This window comes from Chiloscyllium plagiosum, chromosome 2 (assembly GCF_004010195.1).
Source record: "Chiloscyllium plagiosum isolate BGI_BamShark_2017 chromosome 2, ASM401019v2, whole genome shotgun sequence".
Classification (NCBI taxonomy): Eukaryota; Metazoa; Chordata; class Chondrichthyes; order Orectolobiformes; family Hemiscylliidae; genus Chiloscyllium; species Chiloscyllium plagiosum.
Genome location: NC_057711.1, coordinates 5,730,952 through 5,753,160, shown reverse-complemented (window position 1 = coordinate 5,753,160; position 22,209 = coordinate 5,730,952). Strand labels below are relative to the sequence as shown.

The following is a 22,209-nucleotide window of genomic DNA, read 5'->3' as shown; positions in this document are numbered from 1 at the left end:
GATGATCCCTGGAATGGTAGGTTTAACATATGAGGAACGGCTGAGGATCCTGGGATTGTATTCATTGGAGTTTAGGAGATTAAGGGGAGATCTAATAGAAACTTACAAGATAATACATGGCTTGGAGAGGGTGGACGCTAGGAAATTGTTTCCGTTAGGCGAGGAGACTCGGACCCGTGGACACAGCCTTAGAATTAGAGGGGGTCAATTCAGAACAGAAATGCGGAGTGCAGTGGAGGCTGGGACGCTAAATGTCTTCAAGGCAGAGATTGATAAATTCTTGATGTCACAAGGAATTAAGGGCTATGGGGAGAATGCGGGTAAGTGGAGTTGAAATGCCCATCAGCCATGATTGAATGGCGGAGTGGACTCGATGGGCCGAATGGCCTTACTTCCACTCCTATGTCTTATGGTCTTATGGACAGGGATTTGAATCTCACAAGGGGAGCTGGTGGAATTTCAATTCAATTAGTAAATGTAGTTGAAAGCAATGGTTGACAGTGATGGTTATCCTAAAACTGTCAACAGTTACTATTAAAATCCTTCCAGTTCATTAACGTATATCAAGGAAGGAAATTAGCTGTCTGACCTACATGTGACTCCAGATGCATAAAAAATATGGTTGACCTTTAGCTGCCCTCTCAAATGGCCAGTAGCATCAAGAGATGTTTAGAAATGGGTAACAAATGCCTTGCCAATGATGAACACATGCCGTGGAAAAATGAATAATCAATAGACTTAGAATCATAGAAGCCAGGAACAGGAATAGGCCATTCAGCCCTTCAAGCCTACTTCACCATTCACTGTGATCATGATTGTTCCTCTGTCTCAATGCTGTATTCCTGCTTCCTCCTCATATCCCTTGATGCCTTTAAAATCTAAACATTTAACCATTTTTTTCTTGAATATATTCAGTGTCTTGGCCTCCATAGCCTTCTGTGACAGAGGATTCCACAGGTTCACTGCCCTCTGACGAAAGAAGATTATTTTTGCCTCCTGTCGGTCCCAAATGGCCTACTCCGTATCCTGAGATTGTGTCCCTGGTTCTAAGCTCCTGAGCTAGGGCAAACTTCCTCACTGCATCTGGGCTGTCCATCCTTGTTAGAATTTAATGTTTAAATCAGGCACCCTCTCACTCTTCTAAACTCGATTGAATACATGCCTAGTTGAACCAATCTGTCCTAACAGGACAGGTCTATCTTCCATGGTATCAGCCTAATGAATCCTTACAGAACTCCCTCTGTGGCAAGTATATTCTGTCTTAGTTAAGGAGACCAAAACTGGACACACTACTCCAGGTGTGGCCTCACCAAGGGTCTGTAGAACTGCAATAACACAATCCTTCAACTGAATTTTTGCAGTAAAGGCATTTTTCTTCAGTGTTTAGTTCTGATTTCCCTGCTATATGAATCGGTGGCTCAGTGGTTAGCACTGTTGCCTCACAGCACCAGGGTCCTGGGTTCGATTCTCCGTCTGTCTGTGTGGAGTTTGCATATTCTCCCTGTGTCTGTATGGGTTTCCTCCCACAATCCAAAGATGTGCAGGTCAGGTGAATTGGTCATGCTAAATTGCCCACAGTGTTAGTCAGGGGTAAATATAGAGGAGGGAAGTGGGTTTCTCTTTGGCGGGGCGGTGTGGACCTGTTTCCACACTGTAGAGAATTTATTTTAAGAATAAGATGTTGTGAAACTTGAAAAGGTTCAGAAAATATTTATATAAGGATGTTGACAGGGTTGGAGGGTTTCAGCTATAGGGAGAGACTGAAGAGACTGGAGTTATTTTCCATAGAGTGTCGGAGACTGAGGGGTGACCTTATAGACTTTTATCAAACTATGAGGGACGTGGATAGGATGTATACCCAAGGTCTTTTCCCTGGTTTGGGGGAGTCCAAAACTAAAGGGCTGGTTTAGGGTGAGAGGTGAAAGATTTTAAAGGGAACAAAGTGGTAGCTATTTCATGCGGAGGGCTTTGTGTATATGGAATATGAGCTGCCAAAGGAGGTGGTAGAGGCTACCTGAAGAAGGGCTTATGCCCGAAACGTCGATTCTCCTGTTCCTTGGATGCTGCCTGACCTGCTGCGCTTTTCCAGCAACACATTTTCAGCTCTGATCTCCAGCATCTGCAGCCCTCACTTTCTCCTCGGTAGAGGCTACTACAATTACAACATTTAAAAGGCATCTGAGTGGGTATGTGAATAGGAGGGGTTTGGAGGGATATGGGCCAAATGCTGACAAATAGGACTAGATCAAATTAGGAACCAGAGGACACAACTTAAAAATAAGGGGTAGGCCATTTAGGGCAGAGATGAGGAGAAACTTCTTCACCCGGAGAGTGGTGGGTGTGTGGAATGCTCTGCCCCAGAGGGCTATGGAGGCCCAGTCTCTGGATTCATTTAAGAAAGAGTTGGATAGAGCTCTCAAGGATAGTGGAATGAAGGGTTATGGAGATAAGGTAGGAACAGGATACTGATTAAGGATGATCAGCCATGATCATAATGAATGGTGGTGCAGGCTTGAAGGGCAGGATGGCCTACTCCTGCACCTATTGTCTATTGTCTATATCATGTTGGCATGGACAAATTAGACCAAAGGGTCTGTTTCCATGCTGTACATCTCTATGACTCTATGACTCCATTTCTCTCATAAAAAAGATCAGATCAGTCATGATGTAAATGAATGGAAGAGCGGGCTTGAGGGACAGAATGGCCGCCACTATTACTTATCTGTGCCTGTTCTCGAAATGTCCTGAGAAATGGAGGTGGCACGGTGGCTCAGTGGTTGGCCCTACTGCCTCACAGCGCCAGGAACCCAGGTTCGATTCCAGCCTTGGGCGACTGACTGTGTGGAGTTTGCACATATGGGTTTCCTCTGTGTGCTCCGGGTTCCTCCCACAATCCAAGGATGTGCAGGTTAGGTGAATTGGCCATGTTGAATTGTCCGGGAAGGGAAGGTTAGGTGCGTTAGTCAGCGGGGGGGACGACAGGGTAGGGGGGGATGGGGCTGGGTAGGTTACTCTTCAGAAGGCCGGTGTGGACCTGATGGGCCTGTTCCCACCCTGTAGGAATCTTATGCTTCCCCCTAATTCTGATAGGTCTTCAAGCAATACACATGTTCCTCAGCGAATCCTCCATCCACGTCTAGAATGACAGGCCACTGAAACTAAGCTGGATGGAAGAGAATTGTCAAGTTACTGGGAGCAGTCATTGCTCAAGTGTGTGGGTGTCCCATTGATCACTCTCAGTGAGCCCCCAGTTAGCTGTGGCATGGACTAGCAGAGGAGGATTACAAATTGGTTTAAGATTTGCTGAGATTTCCCCAGAGACAGCTGAGTAGGCATTCCAATTAAATCCTGGCAAGTAAAGAAATATGTGTTCCATAGACACCACAAGTAGATTAATAAATGTTCCCATTAGATAATATAATTGCATGAATTAATGAACATCTTCATATGAAACAGAACTGAAGCTCATATCCTTTTAGTCTACATCTTTCACATCTGGGTTTCAGTGTATGGCAGAGGTAAAGAAATATTAAACATTTAAAAAGAGATGAAAGATATTTGCATCTGTTGTGCTTATAAATGTGGGTTGGCTCAGTGGTTAGCACTGCTGCCTCATAGCCCCAGGAACCCGGGCTCAATTCCCACCTCAGGCGACTGTCTGTGTGGAGTTTGCGCATTCTTCTTATGTCTGCGTGGGTTTCCTTCGGGTGCTCCGGTTTCCTCCCACAATCCAAAGATGTGCAGGTTAGGTGAATTGGCCATGCTAAATTGCCCATAGCATTAGTTGCATTAATCAGGGATAAACTTAGGGTAAGGGAGTGGGTCTGGGTGGGTTACTCTTTAGAGGGTCAGTGTGGACATGTTGGGTCAAATGGTCTGTTTCCATACTGTAGGGAATCCAATCTTATCTTTACAATAATATGTTATGTCAGCAAACTGGGGAGGGCTATTGAGTCTGGGTTTTAAGCATATTCTACGCTGAGATAGACAGATTTTCAGTTAGGAAGGGAATCAAAGGTTATTCGAAAGAGGTAAGAAAATGGAGTTGAGGATTACCACATCAGATATAATCTCATTGAATGGTAAGGACTCGATGGGCTGAACGACCAACTTCTACTGCTGTGTCTTGAGGTGTTAAAGAGTCTGTGGGAAGGAGGTTTATTCAGAACTTCCTGTGAATGTTTAGCCCCGTGCTGAGCACAGTTAATATCAACATGTTCTTGTCAAAGCCAGATGCTGGAAAGCTGAGAAAAACATAGCAAACGCTGGAGGAACTTAGCAGATCTGGAAACACCTGTGAAGAGAAATCAGAGTTAACATTTCAAGTTGCGTGGTCCTGCCCCAAAACTGATAGTAGCCAGGAAAATGTTGGCTTACAGTGCAACCTTGGTTCTCCGAATGTCGATTATCCGAATTTCGGATTATCTGAACAAGATCTCAAGGTCCCGATGCTTGAGTAGACTGTATTATCCAAACATTTGATTATCTAAACATTCGATTATCTGAACAAAATATATTCCCTGCCCGTATCGTTCAGATAATCAAGGTGGCCCTGTATATGCAGAACATTGGGTTGCGGGAGGGAGTACGGAGTAAATGATAGCGGGGATAGAGCCCAATGAGGGACAAGAAAGGGCTGGATAGTGACTTGGCTAGGAGGGTGAATAGCTGTTAATGGCGCCTGTTAGTGGCTAACAATGGGTTGTGTGTAAGAGCAGACGATGTGATAAAAAGGTCTGGTGTGTGGGGGTTGAGCTAAGGACTTGTGAGAACTCCGGCCCTGAAGTTAATGAAGTCGATGTTGTATCCAGAAGGATGAAGGGGCCTCAGGCCGGAATTGAAGTGTTATTCTTCAAGCTTGTGCTGAGCTTCGCTGGAGCACTGCAGCACGCCTGAGACAGAGATTTTGCCGGAGCAGGGTGGGGTGATAAAGTGGAAGACAACTGGAAACTCAGCAGGTATGTGCAAAAAAAGACTCTGCAACCTTCTGGACTCAGTATTGAGTTCAATAACTTCAAGACTTGGACTCTCCCATGTCTTTAGCCCAAACCCCACACATCAGGCCTTATTAATACATAATCTGCAATTACAGACAACCAATCGTTAACCACTAACATTCCCCAATAATAGCTATTCACTCTACTAGCCAGATCGTTATCCACCCATTTGTGTGTTCAGTCTTTCTTCTCCCTTTGTGCTCTATCCCCCTTATTGTTTACTCCATACCACCGCACCCATCTCCACCATCCTATCTTCTGCACATAAACCAACTTTTTCCTTGCTACCATCACTTCTGAGGAAGGGTCACTCAACTCGAAACGGTAACTCTGATTTCTGTCCACAGAAACCGCCGGACATTATCAGCAGCTTCTATTTTTGTTGCAAAAGACAATGATATAAAATGGGTGTAATTTAAGGTATACAGTGTAAAAGGGGACTGTGTAACATTGCAGTCCTGCTATCAGGCTGCTTCATACACAGGGATGGACACCCACCCCCATTATAACAAGGAGTACAGAGAAATCCACCCCATTATAATAGGGTACATACAGGGACACCCACCCCATTATAACAGGGTACTCTCAGGGACATCCACCCCATTATTACAGGGTTCATACAGGGACACCCATCCCATTATAGCAGGGTCTAATGCAGGGACACTCACCCCCATTATAACAGGGTACACACAGAGATATCTACCCCATTATAAAAGGGAGTACAGGGACATCCACCCCATTATAACAGGGTTCACACAGAGACATCTACCCCATTATAACAGGGTTCACACAGGGACACCCACCCCATTATAGCAGGGTCTAATGCAGGGACACTCACCCCCATTATAACAGGGTACAAACAGAGACATCTACCCCATTATAACAGGGAGTACAGGGACATCCACCCCATTATAACAGGGTTCACACAGGGACATTAACTCCATTATAACAGGGTTCACACAGGGACATCCACCCCATTATGACAGGGTATACTCCGGGACATTCACCCCATTATAACAGGGTTCACACAGGGACATCCACCCCATTATAACAGGGAGGGTTCACACAGGGACATCCACCCCATTATAACAGGGTACAGGCAGGACATCCATCCCATTATAGCAGGGTCTAATGCAGGGACACTCACCCCCATTATAACAGGGTACACACAGAGACATCTACCCCATTATAACAGGGTTCACACAGGGACATCCACCCCATTATAACAGGGTACACACAGGGACATCCACCTCATTATAACAGGGTATACTCCAGGACATCCACCCCATTATAACAGGGTTCACACAGGGACACCCACCCCATTATAACAGGGTTCACACAGGGACATCCACCCCATTATAACAGGATACACACAGGGACATCCACCCCATTATAACAGGATACACACAGGGACATCAACCCTGTTATAACAGGATACACACAGGGACATCAACCCTGTTATAACAGGGTACACACAGGCATTTCCACCTCATTATAACAGGGTATACTCTGGGACATCCACCCCATTATAACAGGGTTCTCACAGGGACATTCACTCCATTATAACAGGGTTCACACAGGGACATCCACCCCATTATAACAGGGTACACTCCGGGACATTCACCCCATTATAACAGGGTATACTCCGGGACATCCACCCCATTATAACAGGGTTCACACAGGGACATTCACTCCATTATAACAGGGTTCACACAGGGACATCCATCCCATTATAACAGGGTACCGGCAGGGACAGCCACCCCATTATAACAGGGTTCACACAGGGACATCCACCCCATTATAACAGGGTTCACACAGGGACATCCACCCCATTATAACAGGGTACACGCAGGGCCATACACCCCAATATAACAGGGTTCACACAGGGACATTCACTCCATTATAACAGGGTACACACAGGGACATCCATCCCATTATAACAGGGTACAGGCAAGGACATCCATCCCATTATAGCAGGGTATAATGCAGGGACACTCACCCCCATTATAACAGGGTACACACAGAGATATCCACCCCATTATAACAGGGTTCACACAGGGACATGCACCCCATTATAACAGGGTACAGGCAGGGACATCCACCCCATTATAACAGGGTACAGGCAGGGACATCCACCTCATTATAACAGGTTACAGGCAGGGACATCCATCCCATTATAACAGGGTATACATAGGTACGTCCATCCCAATATAGCAGGGTCTAATGCAGGGACACTCACCCCCATTATAACAGGGTACACACAGAGATATCTACCCCATTATAAAAGGGTTCACACAGGGACATCCACCCCATTATAACAGGGTACACACGGGCATTTCCACCTCATTATAACAGGGTACACACAGGGATATCCACCCCATTATAACAGGGTACACACAGGGATATCCACCCCATTATAACAGGGTACACACAGGGACATCCACCCCATTATAACAGGGTTGACACAGGGACATTCACTCCCTTATAACAGGGTACAGGCAGGGCCATACACCCCATTATAACAGGGTACAGGCCGGGACATCCACCTCATTATAACAGGGTTCACACAGGGATATCCACCCCATTATAACAGGGTCCACACAGGGACACCCACCCCATTATAACAGGGTATACTCCGGGACAGCCACCCCATTATAACAGGGTTCACACAGGGACATTTTACCCATTATAACAGGGTACACACAGGTGCATTCACCCCATTATAACAGGGTACACTCAGGGACATCCACCCCATTATAACAGGGTACACGCAGGGCCATACACCCCAATGTAACGGGGTTCACACAGGGACATCCACCCCATTATAACAGGGTTCACACAGGGACATCCACCCCATTATAACAGAGTACACACAGGGACACATACCCCCATTATAACATCGTACACTCAGGGACCTCCACCCCATTATAGCAGGGTTTGCACAGGGGCCTCCACCCCATTATAAAACGGTTCACACAGGGACATCCACTCCATTATTACAGGGTTCACACAGGGACATTAACTCCATTATAACAGGGTACACTCAGGGACACACCCCCATTATAACAGGGTTCACATAGGGACATCCAGTCCATTATAGCAGCGTACACACAGGGACATCCACCCCATTATAACAGGGTTCACTCAGGGACACTCACCCCCATTATAACAGGGTTCACACAGGTACATCTACCCCCTTATAGCAGAGTTCGCACAGGGAGATCCACCCTATTATAACCGGGTACACACAAGGGCATCCACGCCATTATAAAAGGGTTTACAGAGGGATATCCACTCCATTATAACAGGGAACACACAGGGACACTCACCCCCATTATAACAGGGTTCACATAGGGACATTCACCCCATTATAATAGGGTACACACAGGGACATCCACCCCTTATAACCGGGTACGCTCAAGGAATTCCCTCCCATTATAACAGGGTACACACAGGGACATCCACCCGAGGCTGGAATCGAACCAGGGACTCTAGTGTTGTGAGGCAACAGTGCTAACCCTTGAGCCACCACGCTGCACTAGTCAGCCAGCATTTTGAGAGATTGAGACAGTCAGGGTCAGGGGTCTGTATAAGTATACTCTGGGGATTGAGCCATGGTCAATGTTGCGGCTCTGGTGCCACCACTCCAGTGATTTGTAACTGGAAATTGCACAGACGTCTCCTAACAGTTGTAGCTATAAGTAGCAGCATTAGCAGCAGAATTTCTGCTTCCCTTGCTTAACTGTCTTCCTGAAGGTACTCGGGATCAGGCGTAGGTCATTGAGCCCTGTTATAATGTGTGTACCCTGTTATAATGGGGTGGATGTCTCACTCTTTCAATTATCTCAAGGATCGCCTGTATCTTAACTCCACCTACTTGACATAATTCGCAACTTTGCCGGGGGCCGAAAATTCCAGATTTCGACTTTCGTTTATGTGAAAAAGTGTTTCCAAATATCATCCCTGAAAAGTTTAGCTCTAATTTTAATGCTACAATCCTTATTCTGGACTCTGGTCGTCAATAAGAATAATTTCTCTGTATGTACTCTCACAAAATAACTTAATTATTTTAAATGTGTCAGTTCAGTTGCCCTTTTTGTTTTCTTTATTCAAGAGAACTCAATTCCATGCTTGTAATTCTGACTTTATGACTTAACTAGTTTAGCCCAGCTGTCATTATAGTGGACTTGTGCTGTGACCCTTCAATGATCACTACATCTTTCCAGTATCCAGTATCCGAATTGAATGATAGAATCTATCCATAGCTCCATACAGCTGTAGCAAAGCCTCCAGCTGCATTCCAACCTTTTTGAGGAAAAAAGCTAATATTCCTTTCGCCTTCTTACTGCTTTCTGTGTGAATGATGGTTTTTACTGTGTTTGAATCCCTCAACACAGTTGTGAAAGATCTGCCAATTTACATTTGTTTCCAAGGTTACCTCCGAAGATGTTCTTGGTTTTCCTCATTTGATATGCTACCAAATGTTTCTGGGCTTTTTTGTGGCTTCTGAACAATGTCTTCTCGGTGTCCCTTCTCCATCCATCGGCAACAGGAGTCTTGATTTACTCTGTGGATTGGCCAGGTCAACAGCTCTTGAGAAGTTCTCGCTACGGCTGCGGTAACCACCATTTTGCCTCTGTTTCTCCAATGAAGACGAGAATCTGTACTATCAAGGAAACAGTTGTTATAGTTGCTAACACCTCTCTTCGCCCTTTCTCCTTGTTCTGCTGAGGTAACTTTATCAACGACAGCAGCAATAACAGCACCTTTCACTTATACCAAGTTTCGGCAGAGTAAAACCTCTCAATCTGCTCAAACTTCAGAAACCTGAGCAAGTTTCTCAAATGACAGGTCATGGTTTTAGCAGAAGGAATGGCAGATGTAAAAGCTGAGGTGTGATTGTCATCTAAGGAGTGGATGAGGACGCTGGGTCTGTACATGATGGTGTTTAGAAGGATGAGATGGACTCTCATTGAAACTTACAGAACACTGAGAGGCCTGGAGAGAGTGGATGTGGAGATGCTTCCACTAGTAGGAGAGAGTAGGAGTGAAGGGACAACCCTTTAGAATTGAGGTGAAGAGGAACTTCTTCAGCCAGAGATTGGTGAATCTGAGGAACTTGTTGCCTATGGAGGCCAACTTATTGAGAATATTTAAGCAAGAGACAGCTTCTTGATTATTAGGGGGATCAAGTGTTATGGAGAAGAGGCAGGAGAATGGGGTTGAGAAACATACCAGCAATGAATGATCAAATGGCGGAGCAGACTCAATGGGCCGAATGGCCTAATTCTGTTCCTACAGCTGTCGTCTTATGGCGATTGGCCGTGATTGTCACGAACGGTGAGCAGGATCAAGGAGCTGAATTGCCTATTCCTGTTCCTAGTTCTCATTTTCTGAAAAAAAGTTTGAGACCGAAACCTTGTGAGGTTTTCTCCAAGTCCAATGACTCTTCTGATGAGTCAGACCTGCTGAATTTCGCCAGCAATTGCTGTTTTCATTTCATGTTGAAAGTCGTGGCTTTGTTGAAGGTCATGCTGAGAATCCTGTATTGAAGCATGACTCCATTCTTACAGAGGACTGATATTAGGAAAGAGAGCATAGCATCTATGTACTACACCAAGCTTTTACAGTGTGGTGGCCGTGTCTAGTTAATTTAGGTAATCAGTAATGTTGCACTGCAGGGCAAAAATTGACCAGGGCACTGGGGACAACTTGCTGTCTCTTCTTCAAGAAGGTAGCCAAGGTGGCAGTGTTTAAGCAATGAGCCAGTGCATCTGAAGGTGCAGCAGTACAGAGCCTGAAGTACCTGGATTTGATGTTGAATCTGATGTGTAAGGTAATGGTTCTCAAGGAGGCAATGCTTGAGCTAAACAGAGCTCCAGCCAGCGAGCTAACATTACCCAGCCTCTGGGTGGAGAGGCAGCTGATCTCTCCTGGTGGAGACACATGTCATCTCGACCAGCTGTTTGCAATAGTTAAGCTAAGAGTGAATATAATCTTTGTATTGTTACTGCAGTTTAATAAACTGCACCATGTTCAGAAAGATAAGCTCCTCTTCTGCTGTGAACTAATTATGGACCAGCCTCCACCATGGGCGACTGCACAGCCCCTGAGACTTGCATAATGAGGAGGATTGGAAGGACTACTCTACCCCAATCGCCAAACGACCAGTTGTATCATCATATTCTAACAGAATTAACAACTTCACATTCAGAAGTGCACGTGTTACAACTGAATTCCACATCTGAAAAATACATCTGCAGCCTGATATCATATTGCCATGTTTATTTCAAAGTCTCCCAGGTATTCTTGAAGTTGTTCACTCAGGTGAAGACTCACGCATTATTCTCTCGAATTGTATATTTGAGCCACCTCAAGCTGCAGGAACTCCTTCAGTGCCTCTCAGCAAGCAGTCTTTGAAATAAGTGAAGCAATAATACTGGGAGGTCACAGTATCGACCGGATTTGTACTCTTCAGCACTATTTCACTCTCTCTCCCACAATAGGCCCCACAACAGTGTGTGATGCTGGCCATTTGATGTTCTGCAAGTGGTTTCATTTCCTTGATCCTGTCAGTTTGGAGTCTCAGTGGGTGGTCATGTCTGGACCAGAAATCTAGGTGTTTGAGTCCTGCAGCAGGACTTGATGTCAGACTCCAGGATGATAAATATTTCAGTCCGGAACTGAGGGGACCATTGTTTCCATTTGCAAGGGACAATGAAACCAAAATTCCATTCTGCCAATGAAAGTTGAAGTTCAAACTTCAGTGGGAAGATGTTCAGCTTAATGTTATATGAAGGGATGGGCTTGAATTATCTGAAAGATGGCCTTTGAGAAAAAATATTAGAGACAGTTCAAAGAGATTTACTCACCTGATTCCTGGCATGAAGGGGTTGACTTATCAGAAACAGCTAAATGACATGGGCCTTTATTCTTTCGAATTTAGAAGACTGAGAGGTGACCGAAATGGTTCATGCAAGATTCTGAGAGGGCTTGACAGGATATGTTGACAAAATGTTTCCACTCGTGGGGGAAATCTCAAATTAGAGGACATGGTTATAACATTTCCAGAGAACGGTGAAGCCTAAATCACTGAAAGCATTTAAAGAGGACATAAATAGATTTTTAAAATATCCAGGAGATGAGTGTTGTGAGCTGCTAGAAAGGCAAATTGTGAGAGGGATACAGATACTTTACAGAGAGGTATCGATAGGTTAACTGAGTGGGCGAACTGTTGGCAAATGAAGTATAATTGGGAAAATGTGAAGTTATCCACTTTGGAATGGAGAACAAAAGAACAGAGTGTTATTTAAATGGAGAAAAAAACTGTAGAAAGCTGTGACCCAAAGGGACATGGGTGTACTTCTGCATGAAACACAGAAAGCTAGCACACAGGGGCAGCAGGTCATTGGGAAGGTGAATGGAATATTGACTCTTATTTCTAGCAGTTTGGCGTGTAAGAGTCAGGAATTATTACTGCAGCTGTATAAGGAGCTGCTGAGATGATATCTGGGGTACTGTGAGCAGAAAGTTGTTATTTCACTGGAAGCACTTCAGAAAAGGTTCATTCAGATGGTCCGCAGTGTGGAGTGTGAGGTGACATACTTTGGAAGGAGCCATTTCTCCATGCCCTTCACCATCTTATATACCTCAATCAGATCACCCCTCAATCTTCTTTGCTCCAACAGAAACAACCCAAGCCTACCAACCCTTTCCACATGCCTCGAATTTACCATCTCAACCAGCCTCCTGATGAACCTCCCTTTGTATCCCTCTGGTGCAATCACATACTTACTGGAGAGTGGTGACCAGAACTGCACACAGTACTCCAGCTGTTTTCTCATCAAAGTGCTGTGCAATTCGATCATAAGTACGTACTTTTGTAACCTATGCCTAGATTGATAAAGGCAAGTGTTTCATATGCCTTTGACACCACCCTATTAACATGCCCTCTGCTTTCAGAGATCTATGGACAAATCCTACAAAGAACCAGTGTTCCACACAACCTCCTAGTGTCACACTGTACATTGAATTTCAGATACACAGAAAAACCCATGTGTTATGAATCCACAAGTTGAAATCCAAATTTACAACCAATTGTTCATTTAAATCTTTTAAATTGTCTTTGTGATTTTGTCTAACTCGTCAATGTAACTTGTACCTATTGCAATCATGCAATAGTTGTGTAAGGCAAGTAACTTTTTGCCTTAAGACTTGATAGTGGCTTACCCTCTACTATTAGTAATTGATGTAGGCTCTTAAACTCAATATAGAAAGGAGTTTAACTGAGTCAACTTGTACACACTTCATGATGAATTTGACCTTTGATGCTCATGATCTGACATCAGCCATAACGGACTGTGGAGCATTATGGCACATTAATGGTACTGTTTCAACGTAGGCTCCGTTCTTCTGAGGGCTGACCTTATAGAAGTTTATAAAATCATGAGGGGCATGCATAGGGTATATCTATTTCTCTAACAAACAATTCAGATCAGCCATGATGTAAGTGAATGGGAGAGCACGTTTGAGGGGCAGAATGTCCTATTGCTGCCACTATTTCTTATCTTTGCCTGTTCTTGAAAAGCTCTGAGAAATGTTCTCCCTAATTCTTAAAGGTCTTCAAGCAATACGTATGTTCCTCCGTGAATCCTCCAATGTACATAGATAGTCAGCTTGGGTGAGTTGGACCGAAGGGTCCGTTTCCATGCTTCACAGTGCTATGACTCTTCGACTGTATTTAAGGGAAGCAAGTATTAACTGCTCATGTGTTTACAGGCTGGGACTAGCAGCAATGGAAGTTGCTGAATCTGTAACCTGACATTAACCATGCAATAGAGTGGTTGATGCTCTCCTGCAACTCACTCGGTAATATTTAACCAATCGGTCATTGGCAATGTCATACATTCATCATCAGGAACACAAGTGACACTCAATGCTTTTGATTAATGACAGTGATTTGTGAGATTTCATTTCTGTTCTTTAATACTTATAAATCTTGGAAAGGGTCCTCATGTAGGAATGATTTGCAAATAAGCATATGAATGGTCCTGCGTAAAATCCCTGTTATAATGAATTAAATGCTGTTTTATTTACTCTGAAAATCATCACACAAGATAACTCAATTTCACAGCAGAAACTCCCAAAATCTAATTCAGGGAATTAGCGCAAAGGTGTTTGCAAGGTATTTTCAAGATATCTGTTGTGTTTTCCTGACAGGGAACTAGGGATGACAGGAAAGAAAGAGGAAAAGAAAGAAAGAGTGGGGAAAAAAGTCAGAAATTAGTTTAGAGTGCTGTAGAGGGGGCTGAATATGCTGGGGCTATTTCTGCTGAAGTATCAAGGCTGAAGGTTTATAAAGGTTTAGAAAGTCATGAGGGGCATGGATAGGGTAAATAGCCAAGGTCTTTGCCCCATAGGAAGGGAGTCCAAAACTAGAGGGCATAGGTTTAAGGTGAGAGGGGAAAGATTTAAAAGAGACCTGAGGGACAACTCTTTCATAGAAGGTGGCGCATGTATTGAATGAGCTTCCAAAGGAAATGGTCGAGGCTGTTAAAACTACAACATTTAAAATAGCATCTGGATGGCTGTATGAATAGGAAGGGTTTTGAGAGATATTGGCCAAATGCTGGCAAATGGAACTAGATTAATTTGGGACATCAGGTTGGCATGGATGAGTTGGACCTGGGTCAGTTTCCGTACTGTACATCTCCATGACTCTATGATGATGCAGCGGTCAATGTATGCACAGCAAGAACCCAAAAATAGCAATGACAAGCAGAGAATCTAATGTTAGTTAAGAGGTAAATATTGGCTCAGGTACAAGCGAGAATTCCCATGCTGTACTTTGGATATCCCGTTGAGAGTGCCAGTGGGGTCAGGATTTAACATATCTGATGCTTGGCAGTTCAGCACTCCCTCTGTACAGGAGTGTCAATGGAGGCTTGCGCACATGACCTCATGACTCAGAGGTGAAAATGCAACCAATGGGAACCAAGGATCATCAATATCTGCCTTCTGATGCCTATACCTCTGGGGAAGATTTTAACGCGATAGGTAGTTTCAGGCAAGCTCAGTTTTCTGTCTCACTTGGCTACTGGAAGACTTGTCTTACTCTCCATGAAAAATGTTATTTGTGAAAAGTGTCGATAAGTTACACTTCCACACCGTTAGTTTCAAATGGAGCCTAGCAATTTGTTATTTGCATTCTTATTTTTCATTTTCCTCTCAAATGCTTCAAAACAAATCTGCACCAGCTTTGGCCAATAATGGAAGCTTGTCACCCTATCAGTACCCGAGATTATTAACCAAGCAAGCTGTCTGAAGACTTGGCATATCACGGTTTGAAAGGCAGTTGACCAGACATTAATGTCCTTCGATAACAGCAGGGACAAAATTAAATGTGGGGAATTGCTGTAAAAGTGTAAACCACTTATCACTGGGGAAAGAAATTGCAGCTGAATAAATGCTTTAACGCTATAATAAACTAGTTGTGGTTTCAGGCATATTTGAGAAATGAAAGACCATGTATGCACCATTTAAATATTGATAAGAATTACAATTATTTAAAGCCAATTGCTTGTGAGGTTGACAGCGCAGGAGGCAAAGGTTGATTTGCTTCAATTATGATTCACTGGGAAAAAAAAAGACAGCTAAGACGAGTGCTTTGCAAGTGTAAAGTGTGACAAGAAAATCGCTGCAGAAGCAGAATGTTACTTAACAGGCTAGTTACACAACACAGAGTGCTTTTGCTTTGCAGAGCTGCTAAAATCTGTGCTTGGCTCCGTGAGGATTAAAAACAGAAATCTGAAATTAAAACGAAAAGATAAAGTGCTAGAAATGCTCAGAAGTCCATGGCAGCATCTGAGGAGAGAGGGACAGGGTTAGCAATTTATGTTGGATGTGACCCATCTTCAGAACTTCAGAGCTACTGTTGTGAAGAGTCATATCCAATCAAAACATCCTGACTTGGAAGCTTTATTTCACTGCTGTAGGTCAAAATCTCCGCCAGTCAGACTGCACATAATTCAGCAAAATAAAAACCACACAACACTAGGTTATAGTCCAAAGGGTTTGTTTAGAAGTACTAGCTTTCGGAGCTAGTGCTTCTAAATAAATCTGTTGGACTATAACCTGGTGTTGGGTGATTTTTAATCTTGCCCACTCCAGTCCAACACTGGCACATCCACATCATAAATCAGGAAGACAGCTCACTATCACTTTCTCAAGAAGAGAAGCCATGAGGTGGAGGTTCCAGTGTTGGACTGGGATGGACAAGGTAAGAACTCAAATGACACCAGGTTATAGTCCAACAGGTTTATTTGAAATCATAAGCTTTTGGAAAGCTCCTCCTTCATCAGGTAAAGTCACCTGATGAAGGGGCAGCGAACTGAAAGCTTGTGATTTCAAATAAACCTGTTGGATGAGAACTTGGTGTCATGTGACTTCTGATCAAGAAGAGAAAGCAGGCAAGTCAACTTTGTTGGTACTATCCGTAGATTGAACATAACAGACTTGTTTAAGAATAGTGTTGTCAATTGTTTAGAAATTTGTTTCTTTTCCACATCTGTGCTATCAAACTCCCTCATAGTCTTATACGCTTCAATGATCCCTCATTCTTCTCAACTCTAATAAAAAAGGCCCCAGCTGTTTAACCTTTCTTAACAATAAGTCAACCCCTTCACCCAAGGAATCAGCCTAATGAAACGTTGTTGATTGCTTCCAAACCCTAGCAACAAAGAAATATTCAAATTCCCTTCTTAATTGCTTCCTGCATTTACATGTTAATTTTTTGTGTTTCTTGCACATTACACCCAGAACTCTCTGTCTTGCAGGTTTTTGAGGTCCCTGTCTCTCATGAAATAATGATCTGCCTTCTGATTTTTCTACTAAAGTAAACAACCTCACACTTACCTACATTAAACTCCATCTGCAAAGAGTTTGCCCATTCTCTCAATTTACCCTTATCCCTTTCCTGATTTTTATAATCTCATCACAGCATGCTGTCTCACCTATTTTTGTATTATCAGCAAATTTAGGCTCTGCCCATATAATCTGCCTTCTCCTTCACATCTTAACTTTAGATAAATAAACGGGTGCCGTGGATTGTTCTTTGTAGCACTCCATTTCCAAACTGAAAAAGACTCATTTACTCCAACTGTTTATCTTCTGTGGATTAACCAATCCTCAATCCATGTCACAACATTGTCCCAGAATTCTTATTTAGTGCAATCATTTTTTTTTAATGGGGCACCATATTGTATACCTTCTGAAACTGAAAAGGCACTACATCTACTGGTACCCCTTTATCAACTCTGCTTGTTCTATCTTTTAGAATTATAGCAAAAGTGTCAATCTGGATTCTGGGTAATTCAAGATGGACGACAGGAAAAAATGTGTGGTTGTAAGCACTACTTTTTTGAGATATTTTCGGTGTTGGAGCTGGTTTCCTTGAATTCTAGGAGCGGTAATTACTGTTTTATAAGCTGTCGCATTGTTTTGAAACTTTGGGGAAAAACACAAAACAACTGCATTTCAAAAAGGAGAAGGAGAAACAAAGGCAGTGACCGTTTGAGAATGAATCAAACGGAGAAGTATACTCACACTGCTGTCTGACCCAGCAAGTGCATCTGGATGGGTATGTGAATAGGAAGAGTTTAGAGAGACATGGGCAAAATGCTGGCGAATGGGACTAGATTAGTTTAGGATATCTGGTCGGCATGGACGAGTTAGACTGAAGGGTCTGTTTCCATGCTATACATCTCTATGATTCTGTGATTCCCTTTTCACGAAACCATGGTGACTCTGTTTAATTGCATTGAGCCAGACCAAGAAAAGATGGGAGGTTTCCTTCCTTAAAGGTTATTTGTGAAACCAAAGGATTTTTGCAATGGTCAAGGGCAGTTTCATGGCGAACATCACTGAAGCCAGTATCATGTTCTGGATTAGTACCTGAATTTAAATTCCACCAGATACCATGTGTTCCCAAAGTGTTAATCTGGGTCTCAGAGTTACTAGTCCAGTGACTATATATCCATCTCCCCATGTTTTCTGAATGGCTAGCAAAATAATCTTCTCGGAGCATGGGTGACCTTGGAAGGTGCTGTTAATCGCAGATACAATCCTTTCCTGTTGGGTGATAGCACAACTTACCCACTGAGCATCATTCATGGTAAAATAATACAGGTCATTCTGTTATAACCGCTTTTCATCAACGCAAACTTGCTGCAATACGATTGGCGAATTGGGGATGCTGTTTCTACAGTGCAAAATTTTATGAAGTATATTGACTGTAATGCGATTACAGTGCCAACATTTTAAGCGTTGTTTCTAAAGCATAAAACGCAACCATCGTGCTATAGAAGAACTGACTGTACACACTGATGAGTGAAGTGCGTCAGTCAGTTTTCCAAATTGCAGGCTGTCCAGCTCCTGCTTTCCTTACCTACTGTCGGTAAACATATGAACATACAATGTTCATACAAATGAACATAAAACATAGAACATTACAGTGCAGTACAGGCCCTTTGGCCTTCAATGTTGTGTTGACCTGTGAAACCAATCTGAAGCCCATCTAACCTACCACTATTCCACTATCATCCATATGTTTATCCAATGACCATTGAAATGCTCTTAAAGTTGGTGAGTTTACTACTGTTGCAGGCAGGGCTTTCCACACTCTTACTACTCTCTGAGTAGAGAACCCACCTCTGACATCTGGCCTATTTGACCTATTTTACCTATACTCCAACATTTATTCACCTGTATTAATTAGCACTCGGTCCAAAGATGCTTCAAGTTTAAAACTCTCACCCTTGTGCACAACATCTATCCATGACCTTGCTTCTGCCTCTTTTTGTGCATCTTCCAGCCCTCGGTCCTCCAGGATCTCTGTGATAGTCTAATTCTGCAGCTCTGAACAGAACCATACTGGCCTTGAATGTAAACAATGAGTCCTGCTGAGATATTCCAGCCTTCTCTGTGTTTGTTTCAGATATCGAGCATCTACAGCTTTTATTTATACTAATTCTACTTTCATGTGCACCTTCCTATATCTTCTGTTCCACCACTGGTAACCATCTACCTAAGCCCCTAACTGTGGAGTTCCCATCCTAAACCTGTCTTTCTATCTTCTGTTCTTACTTTAAGATTCTGCTTTTGAACATGCTTTTGGACACGTGACTAACAGCTCCTTATCAGGATACTAAAATATACAAATGTAAAAACATAATGCTTCAGTTTTACAGGACTTTGTGGAGACCTGGAGTATGTGGAGTACAATGTCCAGTATTGGTCTCCTTATTTAAGGAAGGATATAAATGCAGTGGAATGCAATTTTGATTGAAGCAGGTTGGGGACAGTTTAGCAGATTAAAACCTGGATTTGGTGGGTTGTCTTATGGTGAAAGATTGGACAGACTGGGTTTATAATCACTGGCATTTAGAAGAGTAAGAGGTAATTTGATACATTTCAATCATTCAAGATGGTCATTAAATATTATTTTTACTTCATGTATTTGTACATTAAAAAACTCAAACTGTATTGTTTATTTGGAAACCTTTTAAAAGAGCAAGTGCAATGCCATTTTTCAATCCATAATCCTCAACACAAGACAGTTAGCCGTGAGTTCCTAAAGTGAAAAGCTTTACAGCTCCATGGGTAACTCCTCGACCATTAAAGGTAGCAGAGTTATTTTGTATAGCTGCTCCATGGAATGTTTGAGCTTCGAGCAAGGGGAACTCGATCTTTATTTATTCTTGCAGGCTGTTTGCAAAACAGAAGTAAGTCTTGTTCAGACTGCAGGCTGCTCAGTGTCTTTTTAGATATTTTCCTAATCTACCCATTCAGAAATGTTATTACACACCTCTGGAGCAGGTAAGACTTGAACCCTTTCAACGTGATCTCTTATGTCACACGCTCACACCACACTCTCAAAATACCCTTAAATATATTACCTCTAATATTTGGCAATGCAAACACAAGAATGTACTCACAATCTAGTGGTACACTCACATGTTTCAAAGATCCCAAGTGGACTTGACAGGGTGCATGTGGAGGTGATGTTTTCTCTCACAAGCGCGTCTAAAATTAGACTGTTTTAAAATAAGGGGGTGTCCATTTAAGACCGTGACAAGCAATTTACCGACCTACAAATTACCGACCTACAAAGCAGACACGGTTTCATGTGTCTGCTTTGTAGGTGGCTTGCACTAACTTAGTTTCAGTGTTCCATATTGAGCAGTAAATCTCACATATTATGTTTTAAACTGAGCTTTAAATCTTTGGTTCCATGTTCTACATTGAGCATTAAATCTTCTATCCCGACTTCCAGTTGACAGGGCACAGAGCTGATTGATGCTCCTACAAGTCCCTGCATTCCAATTCCCTCCTGTAATTGTTATTCATAGAAATCATAGAAAATTTACACCTCTGAAGGAGGCCATTTGATCTTTTGGGTTCACATCAGTCGGTGAAGAACTGTTAACCCAATTCCAATTTACTGCGCTCGATTTGTCCATGTCATGGGTCTTGACAGGGGCTTGCCTGTTGCTGAATGCAATAAAGGTAAAGCTGCCACCATCCTGTCAGGTTGGTCGGCTTTCACAAAGAGACTCCAGCTGGTGGTTTAACCTGAGAGTTACCACACCTCAGGCGCAGGATGACATTGATAAAGGGAGGGCCTTCATGCTGTTGGTGTTGCTCTACGTTGCAAACTAGCAGTCCAGCTAACGGATCCCTCACTCGCATGGGAAATTTCTTGAAGCTGCTTGAAGACTTGACTTCGAATCCCTACAGTGCAGAAAGAGGCCATTTGGCCTATCGAGTCTGCACCAATCTCGCTGAAGAGCGCTCCACCCAGACCCATCCTTCCTTTTAATCAGGCTGCTTAGCCCCTGACACTATGGGGAAAATGAGCATGGCCAATCTACCTAACATGCTTATCTTTGCACAATAAGAAGAAACCAGAGCACCCAGCAGAAACCCACACTGACACAGGGAGCATGCACACACACACTCAGCCAAGGCTGGAATCGAACCCAGGTCCCTGGTGCTGTGAAGCAGCAGTGCTAACCACTGAGCCACCATGCTACCCTGACTTGCTTGAAGTGAATCGTAATTTATATTGATAAGAGTTGGATTGCAGAGAACAGCCAGTAGGTTTAAAGCATTAATGCAGTATTCTGGCAGAGACATTGAACTCAAACACTTTGGATGGACATTTTTATTTTATTCACTGATGGGATGTGGGGCAGCATTTCTTACCAGTCGCTAATTGCCCTTGAGAAGGTTGCATTGAGGTGTATTCTTGAACTGTTGTAGACCATTTGGTGTCGGCACACCCACAATACAGTTAGGGAGGGGATTCTAGGAATTTGACCCAGTGATATTGAAGGAACAGCAACACATTTCGAAATGTGGAAGCTGAGTGGCTTGGAGGGCACAACTTTATGAAGAATGTTACAGAAATGCAAGTTATTTATTTCATCTGAAGGACTTTACAAGTTTAAAATCGTGTATTTAAGAGGTAGCCAACACATGCTTTCAAAATGGGTCAGCATTGGTACCATCTCTGGCACCATCACATTGTGGTAAACCAGGCCCTGGCATGAAGAGAGCCTCATTATCTGTCTATTCCATCAAAACTCATGCACAGGTAATTTGCTTGGAACACAAGCTGGACATTGACATGCTGGTCCAAAGAAATGGTCATGACATGCAATCTCAAGTTATGATCTGCAGGCATGAACAGTCACAGTGTTAACTATAGATAAAAGTGTCTGCACTCGGTATGGAAATCCAAATCAATCTCTGTCATTTATTATATGTTGAAAGTTGAAATAAATGTGTTTGGGTTATCTATATATGCTTTACCTGAGAATATAGTTACATGCAGTTCAGTTTTAATTCCTGTATCTCAGATGGGATACACTTGCCAGATTGACGTTTCTCTAAATTAATCCTCTGGATGGTGCGATTGGTTCATGAGGAGATCTCCATGAAACTGTGTCTGTATTTCCAGAGTTACAAAGAATGAGGGGTAACCTCACTAAAACTTACCTACATCCACTTGTGAGAATTTGGTAAGATATGTCTCTAAATGTTGGGTCTAAAACTGAGAGTTATCATCTCAGGATAAGGGCCAGACAAGGAGGAACATCTTCACTCTGGGGATAATGAATCTTTAGAACTTTCTACACCAGTGGGGTTGTGG

General features: G+C 43.1%; 1 protein-coding gene and 1 long non-coding RNA gene across 8 annotated transcripts in view; both read left to right on the top strand.

The window, feature by feature from the left end:
- LOC122556549 (polypeptide N-acetylgalactosaminyltransferase-like 6) overlaps window positions 1-22,209 on the top strand; it is a 533,679-nt gene that overhangs the window by 334,597 nt on the left and 176,873 nt on the right. The gene's annotated exons all lie outside the window — the stretch shown is intronic.
- The window catches only part of LOC122556572, a 38,819-nt gene that overhangs the window by 13,901 nt on the left and 2,709 nt on the right, over window positions 1-22,209 (top strand). For both annotated transcript variants that reach the window (XR_006313572.1, XR_006313577.1), the window contains exon 2: window positions 13,616-13,677. This is a non-coding gene — a long non-coding RNA (uncharacterized LOC122556572). The remainder of the gene's footprint in view (window positions 1-13,615; window positions 13,678-22,209) is intronic.